Source organism: Scaptodrosophila lebanonensis, unplaced genomic scaffold (assembly GCF_003285725.1).
Source record: "Scaptodrosophila lebanonensis strain 11010-0011.00,11010-0021.00 unplaced genomic scaffold, SlebRS2 tig00000101-arrow-pilon, whole genome shotgun sequence".
Taxonomy (NCBI): domain Eukaryota; kingdom Metazoa; phylum Arthropoda; class Insecta; order Diptera; family Drosophilidae; genus Scaptodrosophila; species Scaptodrosophila lebanonensis.
In genome coordinates, this window is record NW_022060569.1 from 494564 (window position 1) to 510702 (window position 16139).

The following is a 16139-nucleotide window of genomic DNA, read 5'->3' on the forward strand; positions in this document are numbered from 1 at the left end:
ACAAAATATCAAACAGTTGGGGACAACTAAGTTTACATACACACACACACAAACATACATACATACAAGCAGCTGTTCGTGTAGTTGCGTGCAAACGCTTGAAGTAGCCAAAGCAAAATGTGAGACACTAATGTGTGAATGTTCATTTGTACACATGTATGTACATACATACATACATATGTACAAAAGTACATTCGTCTTGCACTGACAGGGCAAGAAATGTTAATTAATTATAAATTATTAACATTATAACATAAACATTTTTATGTTATTTTTTCTTTGTTTAGTACATTTGGCATAAGGGGTTTTTAGGACAATGGACTACAAGGGCGTACGCAGGTTGGGCAGGGGGGACATTTCTCCCCTTAGAAAGAATTTCGCATTATGAATTACACCAGCACCATATGTATTACATACGTACATACATAAAAAATAGTGTTCTATGGTTTCAAATCAAAATTTTTAAAACAACAACAACAACTTCAAGTTATTGGCTCGCAAATCTTCTTTCGTTTTGATCATTTACGGCTGTTAATTGAATACGCAAAATGCCAAAAGTTTACAGTTACCGTACACATACAAATACATTCGTATGTATGTATGTATGTATGTGTACAGTGAACAATCGAATACAGTATTATAATCAATAACTCTCAAACGATGTTTTTCGATGTATTTGTATTCGACATGTATTACGATATATCAACACAAGTATCGATATTTTCGATATATCGCATTTAATTTTATTATTGGGGTTTTAATATTTATTCACATTTTCAAATGAATAGTTTGTGTTATAAATTTTGTCCGATCGATTTCAAATTTGGGTAATGTAATCAACATAATAATATCAACAAATTGGCATTCAACGATTAAAATATAGCAATATGTTTTTTACTTGCCATATATCAAATATCAAATAGTTGGGGACATCGCATACACACACTCACACATACATACAACAAGCAACAGTTCGTGTCTATGTGTGCCCATGCATACATACATATGTACATGCATATGCATGTATGCCTGTATATGTATGTAGCATGTACATACAAAACAACAACAACAACTGCAAGTCATTGGCTCGCTCTTCTTCTTTCGTTGTGACCATTTAATGTTAATTGCAAAGCCAAACGCCAAAAGTTAACAGTTACCGTCGCTAGGCAACGACTGCGTAAGCGATAGTAAAGCAGAAACCGAATAACGGAGCTACGCATATTCAGCTTCGCATTGCGGGCAGATGTATGTATGTATATGATTTGTTCTTATTGATGTCAATAAATAATTAGATTTTGTTATTTAAATATTCTGCTTATTGCATTCAAACTTCGATATTTTGATGGTATCGGTGGCTTCAACTATCGAAAGTTTTACTCTAGCAAATTCAGATGAGAATTGTCAGTGCTTTTTGATCGTGGCTTATCGCTGCACGGCATTGACACGAGTGCCATGTTTCATATTCCGAGTTTGTGCGTGACCGTATTGACTCAATATGGCACGAAAATGCTCAAATGTGCATTTAAAATTAGGATATACCCTTATAATTATTCTCCCTTTTTTGCAAATCGTCTATCTTAAAACGTTGCGGTATCTCTATATATAAAACAGTTTGTCCTGACTAATTGGTGATCAACGCACAGCCCAAACGGTAAAAGATGAAATTTGGACTCAAGTATCCTTTCATAGTATCCATCATAGTGTAGGAGCACACTAAGAAAGGCTTTTGGAAAATTCTAGCTCCAAAGGGGGGAAAACGAGCTTTAAAAAATATTAGTTATAGTGGTCATGTTCGTTTAACGAAATAGTTTGGCAAGAACAAAAATGTAACGGACTACTGAACAATTTTTTGTCAAGAACAGAAAATGTTCATTTAAATACCTTAAATGCCTTCCTACTGGTAACTTATAAGGTGAAAACATATGGGTAGGTTATGCACACACAAAATAAATACAATTGGAAACATTATATTGAGCCGGGTTAAGACGGGCAATACCTGCTAGTTACCAATAATTATAAGTTTATTTACTATATGATATTCTTCCTTCGGCGCTCTCTAAAGTTTTTTAAGAGTTCATTTTCCAAATAGCAAATGTAGTACAATAAGTACTATGTATGATTATACGTACATACATACATATGTATGTACATATCTTCGTTACGCACCGGGCGGACTGCCAGTCCTGACTTAACTGTGTGCTTCCCAGCACGTTGTACGCACGGTCGAGTTATCCCCGAAAAGTCCAACGCGGGACATTTAAATTTGATTTATAAATCGGGACGTCCCGCCAAAATTGGAGCGTTCGGTAACGCTAATATATTTCATGCAGGCGTTATCCGTCTATATACATACATACATATATAAGTATGTATTAAATTTTATATTTCAACATTAATTTGTGCCTTCAATTCCAAATATGATTGTTGTGAATGAAAAGGTGTGTTTCTGCTTTTGTAAATCGCAGAAATACACTCAGAAAATAGGTTTAACCGACAATGACTCTTAGATTTGTTCAGAATACATTTGTAGCGTTGTTAGCTAACACAAAAACGGTAAGTCGCTGTAAATATGCGATCAGCTGAGATGCTAGAGATGGGCATGTGTCGGATGCTCTATGTGCTTGAGAATCAAAACTATCGATAGTTGAATCCGTCAATACAATCAATAATTCCATCGAAGTTTGAATGCAATTAACAGAAAATTTAAAAATTAACATTTTATAATTTATTGAGATTAATTAGAACAAATCATATACAAACATACCGCAATGCGAAGCAGAATATGCGTAGCTCCGTTATTCGGTTTCTGCTTTACTATCGCTTACGCAGTCGTTGCCTAGCGACGGTAACTGTAAACTTTTGGCATTTTGCCTTTGAAATTAACAGGCGTAAATGATCAAAACGAAAGAAGAAGCGCGAGCCAATGACTTCAGTTGTTGTTGTTTTTCGTTTTAAAAATTTGACTTAAAACCATAGAACATTATTTATTACAATCAAACAACAGTGCTCGATTGTCCAACGTATACATACATACTTGTACATACATACGAATGTACATACATGCTATATATGTACGTACACAGGCATACATATATACATATGTATGTACATATGCATGCATGTTTCTCTTTACTTTTTCAACCGTACGTAGAGAACCGCACACATAGACAGGAACTGTTGCTTGTTCTGTGTGTAAGTGTTTGTATATGATGTCCCCAACTATTTGATATTTGCGTTCTTTGTAATTTGTTGTTGCTGCATAAAGTTACTAATGAAAACAACCCTAATGCCAAATGTACTAAGCAAAGAAAAAATACTTTAAAAAATGTTAAATAATTTTTAATTAATTAACATTTCTTGCTCTGTCAGTGCAAGACGAATGTAAATACATACATACATAGATGTGTACATGTACATAGCTGTGTACATATGTATGTGTGTACATTCACACATAGTGTCTCACATTTTGCTTTGGCTATTTCAATCGGTTGCACGCAACTACACTTAGTGTATACTTTGTTGTCCCCAACTGTTTGATATTTTGTATTGTGTGTTCTGCCTGCATTTGTAAAATGCATATATATCCTTGAAAGCAGAGTTCTAGATTTAGTTACGTAGATTGCAGTCCCCAAATTTGAAATCGGTCGGAAAAAATTATAAGACAAACTTTTCATTTGAAAAGGTTAATAAATATTAAAACCTCAATAATTCAAGTTCCACCACAAATTTCGAAAATTCGAGTATGCAATTTTGTTTGTATTCATTTATAGATTATAAAAATCAAATTTAAAGTTGATCGGTGCAGAAATGCAGAATTTTCAAACAAACTTTGGAGCTCGTTTTCACCCCTTTGGAGCTTGAATTGTCCAATATCCCTTCTTAGTGGGCACCTTCACTATGATAGGATACTTGAGCCCAAATTTCTTCTTCATAGCTCTTGCCGTTTGGGCTGTTGACGCGGTTTCCTTTCGTGCCCCATTTTTTTTACAGGAAAACTCCCATATTTCAGTCCCCAAAAAAAATATCAAAAAACCAAGTACACAGTTTTTCTTGGAATTTCCGAGAGTAAACAAACTGAGTTTAAAATTTATCAGGTGAAAATTGTAGGTTTTTCATACAAACGTTGGAGCCTTTTTTTCCCCCTTTGGAGCTGGAATTTTCCAAAATCCCTTCTTAGTGGGCAGTTTGATTATAAAAGGATACTTGAGTCCAAATTTCAGCTTCCTAGACCTTACCGTTTGGGCTGTACATTGATCACCAATCAGTCAGTCAGGACAAACTGTTTTATATATATAGAGATTATATCTTGCACTATTAAACAAACTTTTACAATTTTGTATTTCTTGCCTTAAGTGTTTGCATGCGTGAATTCTTTTGGGCTCTCATATAAAAAAGTCTGTTTAATATTGCATTATAAATATCGTTTAAGATGCATATACTATGTTCAAAATAGTAGACATTTAACGATATAAATATAAATATTTTTTTAAATGACTCAAAATATTGTTTTGAGTTTGTTGTCTTAAATATTTGCATGGTTATAATATTTTAGATAATCAAACAACAAGACAGTAATTTTAATAGTAATATAAAAACCATAAGATTTGCATGAAGCTATTTTCGAAATAGTTAAGTATTTGCATGATTTAAATATTTTAGGCTATCATACAACACAGTATTTTTAATACTAAAATTTAAATCCTGAGATTGCATGAAACTATTTTAAAAATAGTTGAATTTTTACGATAAAAATACCAGTAAGACATCATGCTTACCGAAAGTTTAAATATAAATGGCGTAATGATGCCTCATTCCGTCGTTTTTATAACTGGCGATGGAGCTTGCCTGTTTAGAGCAATTTCACATGTTTTAAAAGGCACGCAGGAATTGGCCGGCTTAATACGCCAACAAATAGTAACCCATGTGGTGAATAACTGGCATTATTTCGTTTTTTACATTCTATTGTATGGGCAATAATTATAGTACACTTGCACTATATAAGTTCGAAATGATGTTTCCCCACACATATGGGACTGCATACGAGCTAAAAGCAGCGATCGAATTCTACTCAATTTGCATTGAAGTCTTTTAAAATGGAAATATCCTTGGAAGATTTGGCACAGAAGGCCCTGTGAAAAGATTGCGTTTCACCGGTGATCTATCCAATGGTCATTTTGATGTGTACATGTCTTCTGAAATCTTGCATGCATGGGCTTTATTTTGTTTCTCTTTTCTACCGTACATAGAGAACCGGACACATAGACATGAACTTTTGCTTGTTGTATGTATGTGTGAGTGTGTGCATGTGATGTCCCCAAATATTACATATTTGCGTTCTTTGTTATTTGTTGTTGCTGCATATGGCAAGTAAAAAACATATTTCTATGTTTTGAAAATCGTTGATTTTCAAATAAGCTTTGGAGCTCGTTTTCCCCCTTTGGAGCTCAAATTTTCCAAAATCCCTTCTTGGTGCGCACCTATAATGGGATACTTGAGTCCAAATTACAGCTTCGTAGCTTTGGGCTGTGCGTTGTTGACGCGGTTTCCTTTTGTGCCCCAAGAAAGCCCCAATAATTCTGTATCCAAGACAAGATGTAAAAAAAAGAGTATGCAGTTTTATTTGTATTCCTTTATTGATTTTAGAAATCAAGTTTTAAGTCGATCGGTTGAAAAATGTGGATTTTTCAAACAAACTTTGGAGTTGCTTTCCCCCTTTGGAGCTCGAATTTTCCAAAATCCCTTCTTAGCGCTCACCTACACCATAAAAAACAACTTGTGTCAAATTTTCAGTCTCTTAGCTCTTACCGTTTGGGCTGTGCGTTGATTGCACATAGCTTTTTGTGCCCCGATTTTTCCACGGGAAAATCCCTATAAATCTGGCCCCAGGAAAAATATGATATGAATCGGATGAAAATTGTAGATTTTTCATACAAACGTTGGTTCCCGTTTTCCACCACTTGGAGCTCGAAAAGCCCTTCTTAATGCTCACTTTCACTGTGAGAGGGATCTTGTATCCAAAGTTCAGCTTTCCAGCTCTTACCGTTTGGGCTGTGCGGTGATCGCCAATCAGTCAGGACAAACTGTTTTATATATACAAGTATAGAGATAATTTGTATTTAATTTAATTAAATAATTTAATTAATATAATTTTTTAAAATTAAAAAAATAAAATTTTTTTTTCCGTTTTTTCCTTTTTGGTGGGAGATACAGGGTATTTAAGAGTTGAGCCTGCTCGACTTTAGCATTCCTTTCTTGTTTATATTTAATTTCATTAATTAATTTAATTTTTTTAAATATATTTTTTTTGTAATTTTCTCTTTTGTGGAGAGTTCAGGGTATTTTACTGTCGGGCTTGCTCGACAGTAGCGTTCTATCTTGTTAACATTACTACCTTACTTTTATATACATCAAAAAATTCATCTAAAAAATTTAATTAATTTGAATTTTAATTGAATTTAACTAAAAATAAAAAAATATTCAGCACATGCAAACACACATAAGTGCTTATGTACTTGGAACTTCAACAGCATGCAATTACATCAGAATCGTGTCTATGTCTGCTTGTATTCAGTAAAGAAATAATTCAAAGCAGCAACAACAACAACAGGTGCCGGCAAAGCTTGGGTAGACCTTCGGCAGATATTGTGATTATGGCTATAATTTTCTTCACAATTGACTTATCATGATAAAACTTTGCAAACAGAAACATCACTATCTGGAGGTATTTGCCAACTCGGAGTACAAAATTGTATACAATTACGGGAGTTATGAAAAAAATACGAATTGCGGGGGAGTGGAGGGTGTATCAGAAACACAACAAACTTGATCTGCTTAGAACTCAGGAGAAACTGAATACCAAGTTTGCTAATTCTAGCTCTTGTACCTTCTGAGATTCTAAAGTCTCCACCGCAAACGTCTACCACATTCTTGCTGCTATTAGTGCATCAAGATGTTTGTTGATAGCGTATCCTGGAAAGCGCCCGTGGATTCCTTCAAAGCACCAATTTTCGCCGCTTTGGCAGTTGCAGTACCTTTGTGGACCGTAAGGAAGTTTAATAGTAGTTGAAGATCACGACAGAAAAACACACAAACTTTCCATCGAAAACGCTAACCGCTTTGTTGGCTAAGCAGTTAAAGGCTTATGATGCAGTCGATGATGTCAGTACTGAGGCTGATAGTGAACTGGCAGCCGAGGAGAAGTCAGAGTCAGAAGTGACAGGCATCAAGGTGATACTGGCCGATCTACGAAACGTCGTTGACATATCTACATTCAGGAAGCTGCAGGGCTACGTGGATACCAATGGAATGAGGGCATCCACTTCTCAATGCCCAGTGAAGACAATACTGCAGCTCTTACGGGCCTAGGTTACCACATCCGTGATGTCCTCAACGACAACGGGTTCATTTAAAGCTTCAAAAATCAATTAAAATCAACACCGCATCGTACAAAGGCTGCAGGGTCTACAAGAATGCGTTCTGATCCAAAAAAGTAAGTCGGGGGGTTTTTCCGTAACGCCGTTCTTATAATCACCTACATCTCGGAAGCTATGTAACCTAAGGCCACCAAATTTTCGTCTAAGATGCAGTATGTGAACACGCAAGAAATGTGTATTTTGGAAATTCCCTCCTTCCCCAGCAATTCATGATTTTCCATAACTCCCGTAATTCGTGGAATTTCGAAATAAAATGTGACAAGTACCTCCAGTTAGTTATTATGCGTCCGTATTATTATACAGGAAGTTATAGCCATATATGTATATACTAGCAGGTCTTGCCCGTCTTTGCTGGGCTAAGTAAAATGTGCTTATAATTATAAGTTTATTTACTATATAATATTCTTCTTTCGACGCTCTCTAAAGTTTTTTAAAGAGTTCATTTCCCAAATAGCAAATATAGTACAATAAGTACTATGTATGGTTATACATACATACATACATATGTACATACTAGCAGGTATTGCCCGTCTTAACCCGGCTCAATATAATGTTTCCAATTGTATTTATTTTGTGTGTGCATAACCTACCCATATGTTTTCACCTTATAAGTTACCACTAGGAAGGCATTTAAGGTATTTAAATTAACTAACTAATATTTTTTAAAGCTCGTTTTCCCCCCTTTGGAGCTAGAATTTTCCAAAAGCCTTTCTTAGTGTGCTCCTACACTATGATGGATACTATGAAAGGATACTTGAGTCCAAATTTCATCTTATACCGTTTGGGCTGTGCGTTGATCACCAATTAGTCAGGACAAACTGTTTTATATATATAGATAACGCAACGTTTTAAGATAGACTATGTGCAAAAAAGGGGAATAATTATAAGGGTATATCCTAATTTTAAATTCACATTTGAGTCTTTTCGTGCCATATTGAGGCACGCACAAACTCGGAATATGAAACATGGCACTCGTGTCAATGCCGTGCAGCGATGAGCCACGATCAAAAAGCACTGACAATTCTCATCTCAATTTGCTAGAGTAAAACTTTCGATAGTTGAAGCCACCGATACCATCAAAATATCGAAGTTTAAATGCAATAAGCAGAATATTTAAATAATAAAATCTAATTATTTATTGAGATCAATAAGAACAAATCATATACATACATACATCTGCCCGCAATGTGAAGCAGAATATGCGTAGCTCCGTTATTCGGTTTCTGCTTTACTATCGCTTACGCAGTCGTTGCCTAGCGACGGTAACTGTAAACTTTTGGCGTTTGCCTTTGCAATTAACATTAAATGGTCAAAACGAAAGAAGACGAGCGACCCACTGACTTGCAGTTGTTGTTGTTTTTAGAGCATTATGCCTGCTTTTGTAAAATGCATATTTTGAAAATCCTTGAATGCAAAGTTGTAGATTTAGTTACGTAGATTACATTATCCACATTTTAAATCGATCGGACTAAATTTATAACACAAACTTTTCATTTGAAATAGTGAATAAATATTAAAACCCCAATATTTCAAGCTCGAACACAATCGAAAATCTAAGTATGCAGTTTAGTTTGTATTCTTTAATTGATTTTAGAAACTAAGTTTTAAGTCGATCGGTTGAAAAATGCGGATTTTTCAAACAAACTTTGGAGCTACTTTTCCCCCCTTTGGAGCTCGAATTTTCCAAAAACCCTTCTTAGTGAGCACCTGCATTATGACAGGATACTTGAGACTAAATTTCAGTTTCCTTACTTTTACCGTTTGGGCTGTGGGGTGTTGATTGTGTTTTAATTTTTCCACGGAAAACCCCCCTTTTTCATGCCGCAGGAAAAATGGTGAACAAGTATACAGTTTTTCTTGTATTCTTTGTGAGAGTATATAAACTAAGTTTGAAGTTAATCGGATAAAAATTGTAGATTTTTCATACAAACGTTGGAGCTCGTTTTCCCCCCTTTGGAGCTCGAATTTTCCGAAACCCCTTCTTAGTGCTCACTTTCACTATAAGAGGGATCTTGTGTCGAAATTTCAGCTTCCTAGCTCTTACCGTTTGGGCTGTGCGTTGATTGCCAATCAGTCAGTCAGTCAGTCAGGACAAACTGTTTTATATATATAGAGATCTTCGTTACGCACCGGGCGGAATGCCAGTCCTGACTTAACTGTGTGCTTCCTCAGCACGTTGTACGCACGGTCGAGTTATCCCCCAAAAAAGTCCAACGCGGGACATTTAATTTTGATTTATAAATTGGGACGTCCCGCCAAAATTGGAGCGTTCGGCAACGCTGATATGTACATACATTTAAATTTTTCATGTAGGCGTTTTCCGCCATACATACATACATACATATATAAATTTTTTAATTCAACACTAATTTGTGTCTTCAATTCCAAATATGATTGTTGTAAATGTAAAAGGTGTGTTTCTGCTTTTGTAAATCGCAGAAATACACTCAGAAAATAGGCTTATCGGTAAATGACTCTTAGATTTGTTCAGAATACATTTGTAGCGTTGTTAGCTAACACAAAAACGGTAAGTCGCTGTAAATATGCGATCAGCTGAGATGCTAGAGATGGGCATGTGTCGGATGCTCTATGTGCTTGAGAATCAAAACTATCGATAGTTGAATCCGTCAATACAATCAATAATTCCATCGAAGTTTGAATGCAATTAACAGAAAATTTAAAAATTAACATTTTATAATTTATTGAGATTAATTAGAACAAATCATATACAAACATACCGCAATGCGAAGCAGAATATGCGTAGCTCCGTTATTCGGTTTCTGCTTTACTATCGCTTACGCAGTCGTTGCCTAGCGACGGTAACTGTAAACTTTTGGCATTTTGCCTTTGAAATTAACAGGCGTAAATGATCAAAACGAAAGAAGAAGCGCGAGCCAATGACTTCAGTTGTTGTTGTTTAATAAATTAAATTATTAAAAAAAATGAATGAATTAATTAATTAAAATTAATTAATTAAATTAAATTAGAATACATGTTTATGTTCAGTTTTAACAGCATACATTTACATTTACCTATGCGTGTTTATATGCGTGTATGTATGCAGCACAAAGTTGAACCAAAGCAGCAACAACAACAACAGCTGCGGGCAGAGCCGACAGAGCTGCAGGCAGCTCATGAGCAGCGATTTTACTTATGGCTATAACTTTCTTCAGAATTGACCTATCATGATGAAATTTGGCACACGGACACATTAGTACTAACTGGATGTACCTACCAAAATTGATTTCAAAATTCCGAGAATTACGGAAGTTATAAGAAAAAACACGAATTGCGGGGGATGGGGGGGTGTATCAGAAAATATAAACAAACTCGTTCTGCCTAGGGCTTATAGGAACCTTGATACCAATTTTGGTTATCCTAGCTCTTGTACTTACTGAGATCCTTGCGCTCATACAGACAGACGGACAGACAGACAGACGGACATGGCTATATCGACTCGTCTTCTCATCCTGATCAAGAATATATATACTTTGTGGGGTCTGCCACGCCTCCTTCTGTGTGTTACATACATGCGCACAAAACTAGTATAACCTTTCACCCTTTGGGTACAGGCTATAATAAAACAAGATAGAACGCTACAGTCAAGAGCAAGAGCAAGCCCGACAGTAAAATAGCCTGTACTCTCCACAAAAAGGAAAAATTAAAAAAAAAAAAAAAATTTTTTTAATAATTTAATTTAAAAACAAAATTTTTTATTTTTAATTCAATGTAATTTCAATTTTGGTAGGCACATCCAGTTAGTACTAATGTGTCCGTGTGCCAAATTTCATCATGATAGGTCAATTCTGAAGAAAGTTATAGCCATAAGTAAAATCGCTGCTCATGCGCTGCCTGCAGCTCTGTCGGCAGCGCTGCCCGCTGCTGTTGTTGTTGTTGCTGTTTTGGTTCAACTTTGTGCTGCATACATACACGCATATAAACACGCATAGGTACGTGATGTAAATGTATGCTGTTAAAACTGAACATAAACATGTATTCTAATTTAATTTAATTAATTAATTTTAATTAATTAATTTATTCATTTTTTTTAATAATTTAATTTATTAAACAACAACAACTGAAGTCATTGGCTCGCGCTTCTTCTTTCGTTTTGATCATTTACGCCTGTTAATTTCAAAGGCAAAATGCCAAAAGTTTACAGTTACCGTCGCTAGGCAACGACTGCGTAAGCGATAGTAAAGCAGAAACCGAATAACGGAGCTACGCATATTCTGCTTCATTTGATAAATCATACAAAAGCCTCACTCAAAATAGGCCAATACAGATTGGCACTTTGAATAAGCACACCATCAAATTGGTGCATTATTATAACGAGGTCCGAGAGATATTCCTAGAAAGCAAACCTAGGTTCACGGGTCTCCATTGGACTCAGGTTTCAGACGTTGTCAAACGTCTAAGAGAACAGCTGCTCGCTGTTAGGGAAAGACATGGCTTGGATATACACTTGCCAAAAGTCATAAGTAGCGCGGCGACATATATAGCTGTGGATGAAGATGAAGTAAAGGCAATAAGTCCCAGGTCAAAATCGCCAAATACGGCATATGTTAGCATAATTTCGGAAGAAGATTCCAAAAGCGGACTTACTCCCAATAACAGTCCCGCAAGAAGCGAAGTGGCTGATAGCTTAGATACAATACAAGTAGAAAACAGCCCGCAATTGAGAAAAATGTCGCAGACACAGATACAATTCTTAAAAACGGCGTCATCTCTGATACCGGAGTTTGATGGCAAAGCCGAAAATTTGAGAAGCTTCTTGGACGCGTTGCAGTTGGTGGACTCAATTAAAGAGACACACGAGTCAACGGCAGTCCAATTAATAAAAACAAAGCCCAAAGGCAACGCACGCAATTTAATTAGCAGTGAGAACTCAATTGCTGAAATTGTTGGCAAACTTTCTGCCACTGTAAAAGGTGACTCAGTTGAGGCTATTACAGAAAAACTGATGAACCTTCAACAGAAGAGCAAGACGGCTAATCAGTATACCCAAGAGGTAGAAAAACTGACAAAGTCTCTAGAGAGTGCATACATAAACGATGGACTTTCATTGGAGATAGCCGCTAAATACAGTACGCAACATGCTATAAAATCAAGGATAAAGAATTGTAACATTGACAGGGTAAAGCTGGTAATGGAGGCCGGCTGATTCAACAATATGAATGAGGCTGTCTCCAAGTTTGTCAATAGTTGTACCGATGCAACTGGACGAACAGATACAATTTTGTATTATAAAAACCAGCAAATAGACAGACGTTTCAGTAATAATCATAGAGCCAGAGGTAATAATAACTATCGCGTTGGAAATAGCTATCGTGGTGGAAATAACTATCGCGGTGGAGATAACCATCGTGGTAGTCGAAACTACCAGAATGGCTACCAACGAAATAACAGCAATTATAGCCAAGTCCGACTGGTGCAAACCACGTCGGAAAACCAGTAAAAACCCTTGGGATAAAGAAAACTGTGGAACAAACGGTTCACGCAATAAATCTTAATTTCAATCTTTATGTTACACTAAAAAATGAAGCAACACATAAGTTGAATACATTGCTGGTTGATACAGGTGCAGATGTGTCTTTAATAAAGGAAGATACGGACTCGTTTGATAACGTCAATTATAATAATACTACTCAATTGTCCGGTATAGGTGAGGGAACAACCAATTCCAAAGGATCGGCAATGATAGAACTCCTATCAACATGCTATGCCATCCCTCATGACTTTCATATAGTAGATTCAGACTTTCCGATTCCCTGTGATGGAATAATAGGTACAGATTTTATGAAGAAATATAATTGTCAAATAGACTTAAATCAAGAGAGTGATTGGCTCATACTGAGACCTAATAATATTGATCACTCAATAAAAATCCCAATACATCATACACTTCAAAATGGTTTCACAATTTTGCCAGCAAGATCCGAAGTCGTCCGAAAAATTTCCATAAATACTACAAGCAAGTATAAATTCATACCAAATCAAGAAATTCAAAACGGAGTATACATTGGGAACTCCATTGCAGACTCTAAAAATATTTTTGTCCGAATTTTGAATACCACAGATAAAAATGCAATCATTCAGTTAAACGAAGTAAATTTTGAACCATTGAGTGATTATGAAATAATAGAAACAAATATGAACAGCAGTCACATTGAGGTCTTGGACAAACTAAGTAAAAATTTCCCACCACAGTTTGAACACGCTCTTACGGAGATATGCACCAAGTACATTGACGTATTCGGAATAGAAACCGAATCAATATCAACCAATAATTTCTACAAACAAAAGATAAGAATGAAAGATGATGAACCAGTTTATATTAAGAACTATGGAATTCCACATAGCCAAAAAGAAGAGGTAGAAAAGCAAGTCGAGAAGCTAATAAGAGACAAAATAGTAGAACCGTCAGTCTCAGAATATAATAGCCCATTATTGATAGTTCCAAAGAAGTCATTGCCGGGTTTGGATAGTAAAAGATGGCGTTTGGTGATTGACTATCGCCAGATCAATAAAAAAATCTTGTCCGATAAATTTCCATTGCCCAGAATTGATGATATTCTCGATCAATTGGGTAGAGCTAAGTACTTTTCATGTTTGGATCTGATGTCAGGATTTCATCAGATAGAGCTCGAGGAAAACTCCAGAAACATAACGTCTTTTTCTACGAGCAATGGCTCCTATCGCTTCACGCGATTACCATATGGTTTAAAGATAGCACCAAATTCCTTTCAAAGAATGATGACAATCGCATTTTCGGGTATAGAACCTACTCAGGCATTCTTATATATGGATGACCTGATTGTCATCGGGTGTTCAGAAAAACATATGATTAAGAATCTTACAAGCGTTTTTGATTTGTGTAGAAAACACAACCTTAAATTGCACCCAGAAAAGTGCTCATTCTTCAGGCACGAGGTAACCTTTTTGGGCCATAAGTGTACTGATAAGGGTATTTTGCCAGACAGCAAGAAATATGATGTCATAGAAAGGTACCCAGTCCCAACGGACGCTGATAGCGCTAGAAGATTCGTTGCATTCTGCAATTATTATAGACGTTTTATAAAAAATTTTGCCGATTATTCGCGGCACATAACAAGATTATGTAGAAAGAATGTTAAGTTTGAGTGGACAGATGAATGTCAAAAAGCATTCGAATATTTGAAAGTCCAGTTGATGAAGCCTACGTTATTGCAGTACTCAGATTTTAGCAAAGAATTTTGCATAACGTCGGATGCGAGTAAACAAGCTTGTGGAGCTGTACTGACCCAAAATCATAATGGGACACAGCTGCCAGTAGCGTATGCATCAAGATCGTTTACAAAAGGGGAAAGTAACAAAAATTCAACGGAGCAAGAACTGGTAGTCATCCATTGGGCAATAAACCATTTTCGACCATATATTTATGGCAGACACTTTACAGTCAAAACCGATCATAGGCCCTTAACTTACTTGTTTTCAATAACGAACCCGAGCTCAAAACTGACGCGCATGAGACTTGAGTTAGAGGAGTATGATTTCACAGTTGAATACCTCAAGGGGAAAGACAACCATATAGCAGATGCGTTGTCGAGAATAACTATAACAGACTTAAAAGATATACATAAAGGAAACAAAATATTAAAAGTCACTACAAGAAATCAAAGTAAACAGAAAAATCTCTGCGCAGAGAAAGATAAAGTAGATTTGCATAAGCAAACTAAAAATAAAGCTTCAAAGCCCAACATATACGAAGTCATTATAAATGACGAGGTACGAAAAGTAGTGACCTTGCGTACGACAGATTCAACATGTTTACTAAAGCATGGAAAAAAAGTCATAGCAAGAATTGATGTTAGCGATATGTACTCCAATGGAATTCTCGACTTAGGTCAGTTCTTCCAAAGGCTTGAAATGCAAGCCGATGTGCTTAATATCAGCCGACTCAAAGTGGCACCGAGCGAAAAGATCTTTGAAACAACTTCAATAGAATCTTTTAAAGAAATGGGCAATAAAATATTGAAATCATTAAGAGTAGCGCTACTCAAGCCGGTGACCCAAATAAATAAAGAAAAAGAAGCAATACTGTTTACATTCCATGACGATCCAATACAAGGAGGCCATACGGGTATAGCCAGAACAATGGCAAAAATAAAAAGGCATTATTACTGGAAATTCCCTCCTTCCCCAGCAATTCATGTTTTTCCATAACTCCTGTAATTAGTGGAATTTCGAAATAAAATGTGACAAGTACCTCCAGTTAGTTATTATGCGTCCATATTATTATACAGGAAGTTATAGCCATATATGTATATACTAGCAGGTCTTGCCCGTCTCTGCTGGGCTAAGTAAAATGTGCTTATAATTATAAGTTTATTTACTATATAATATTCTTCTTTCGACGCTCTCTAAAGTTTTTTAAAGAGTTCATTTCCAAAATAGCAAATATAGTACAATAAGTACTATGTATGGTTATACATACATACATACATATGTACATACTAGCAGGTATTGCCCGTCTTAACCCGGCTCAATATAATGTTTCCAATTGTATTTATTTTGTGTGTGCATAACCTACCCATATGTTTTCACCTTATAAGTTACCAGTAGGAAGGCATTTAAGGTATTTAAATGAACTAACTAATATTTTTTAAAGCTCGTTTTCCCCCCTTTGGAGCTAGAATTTTCCAAAAGCCTTTCTTAGTGTGCTCC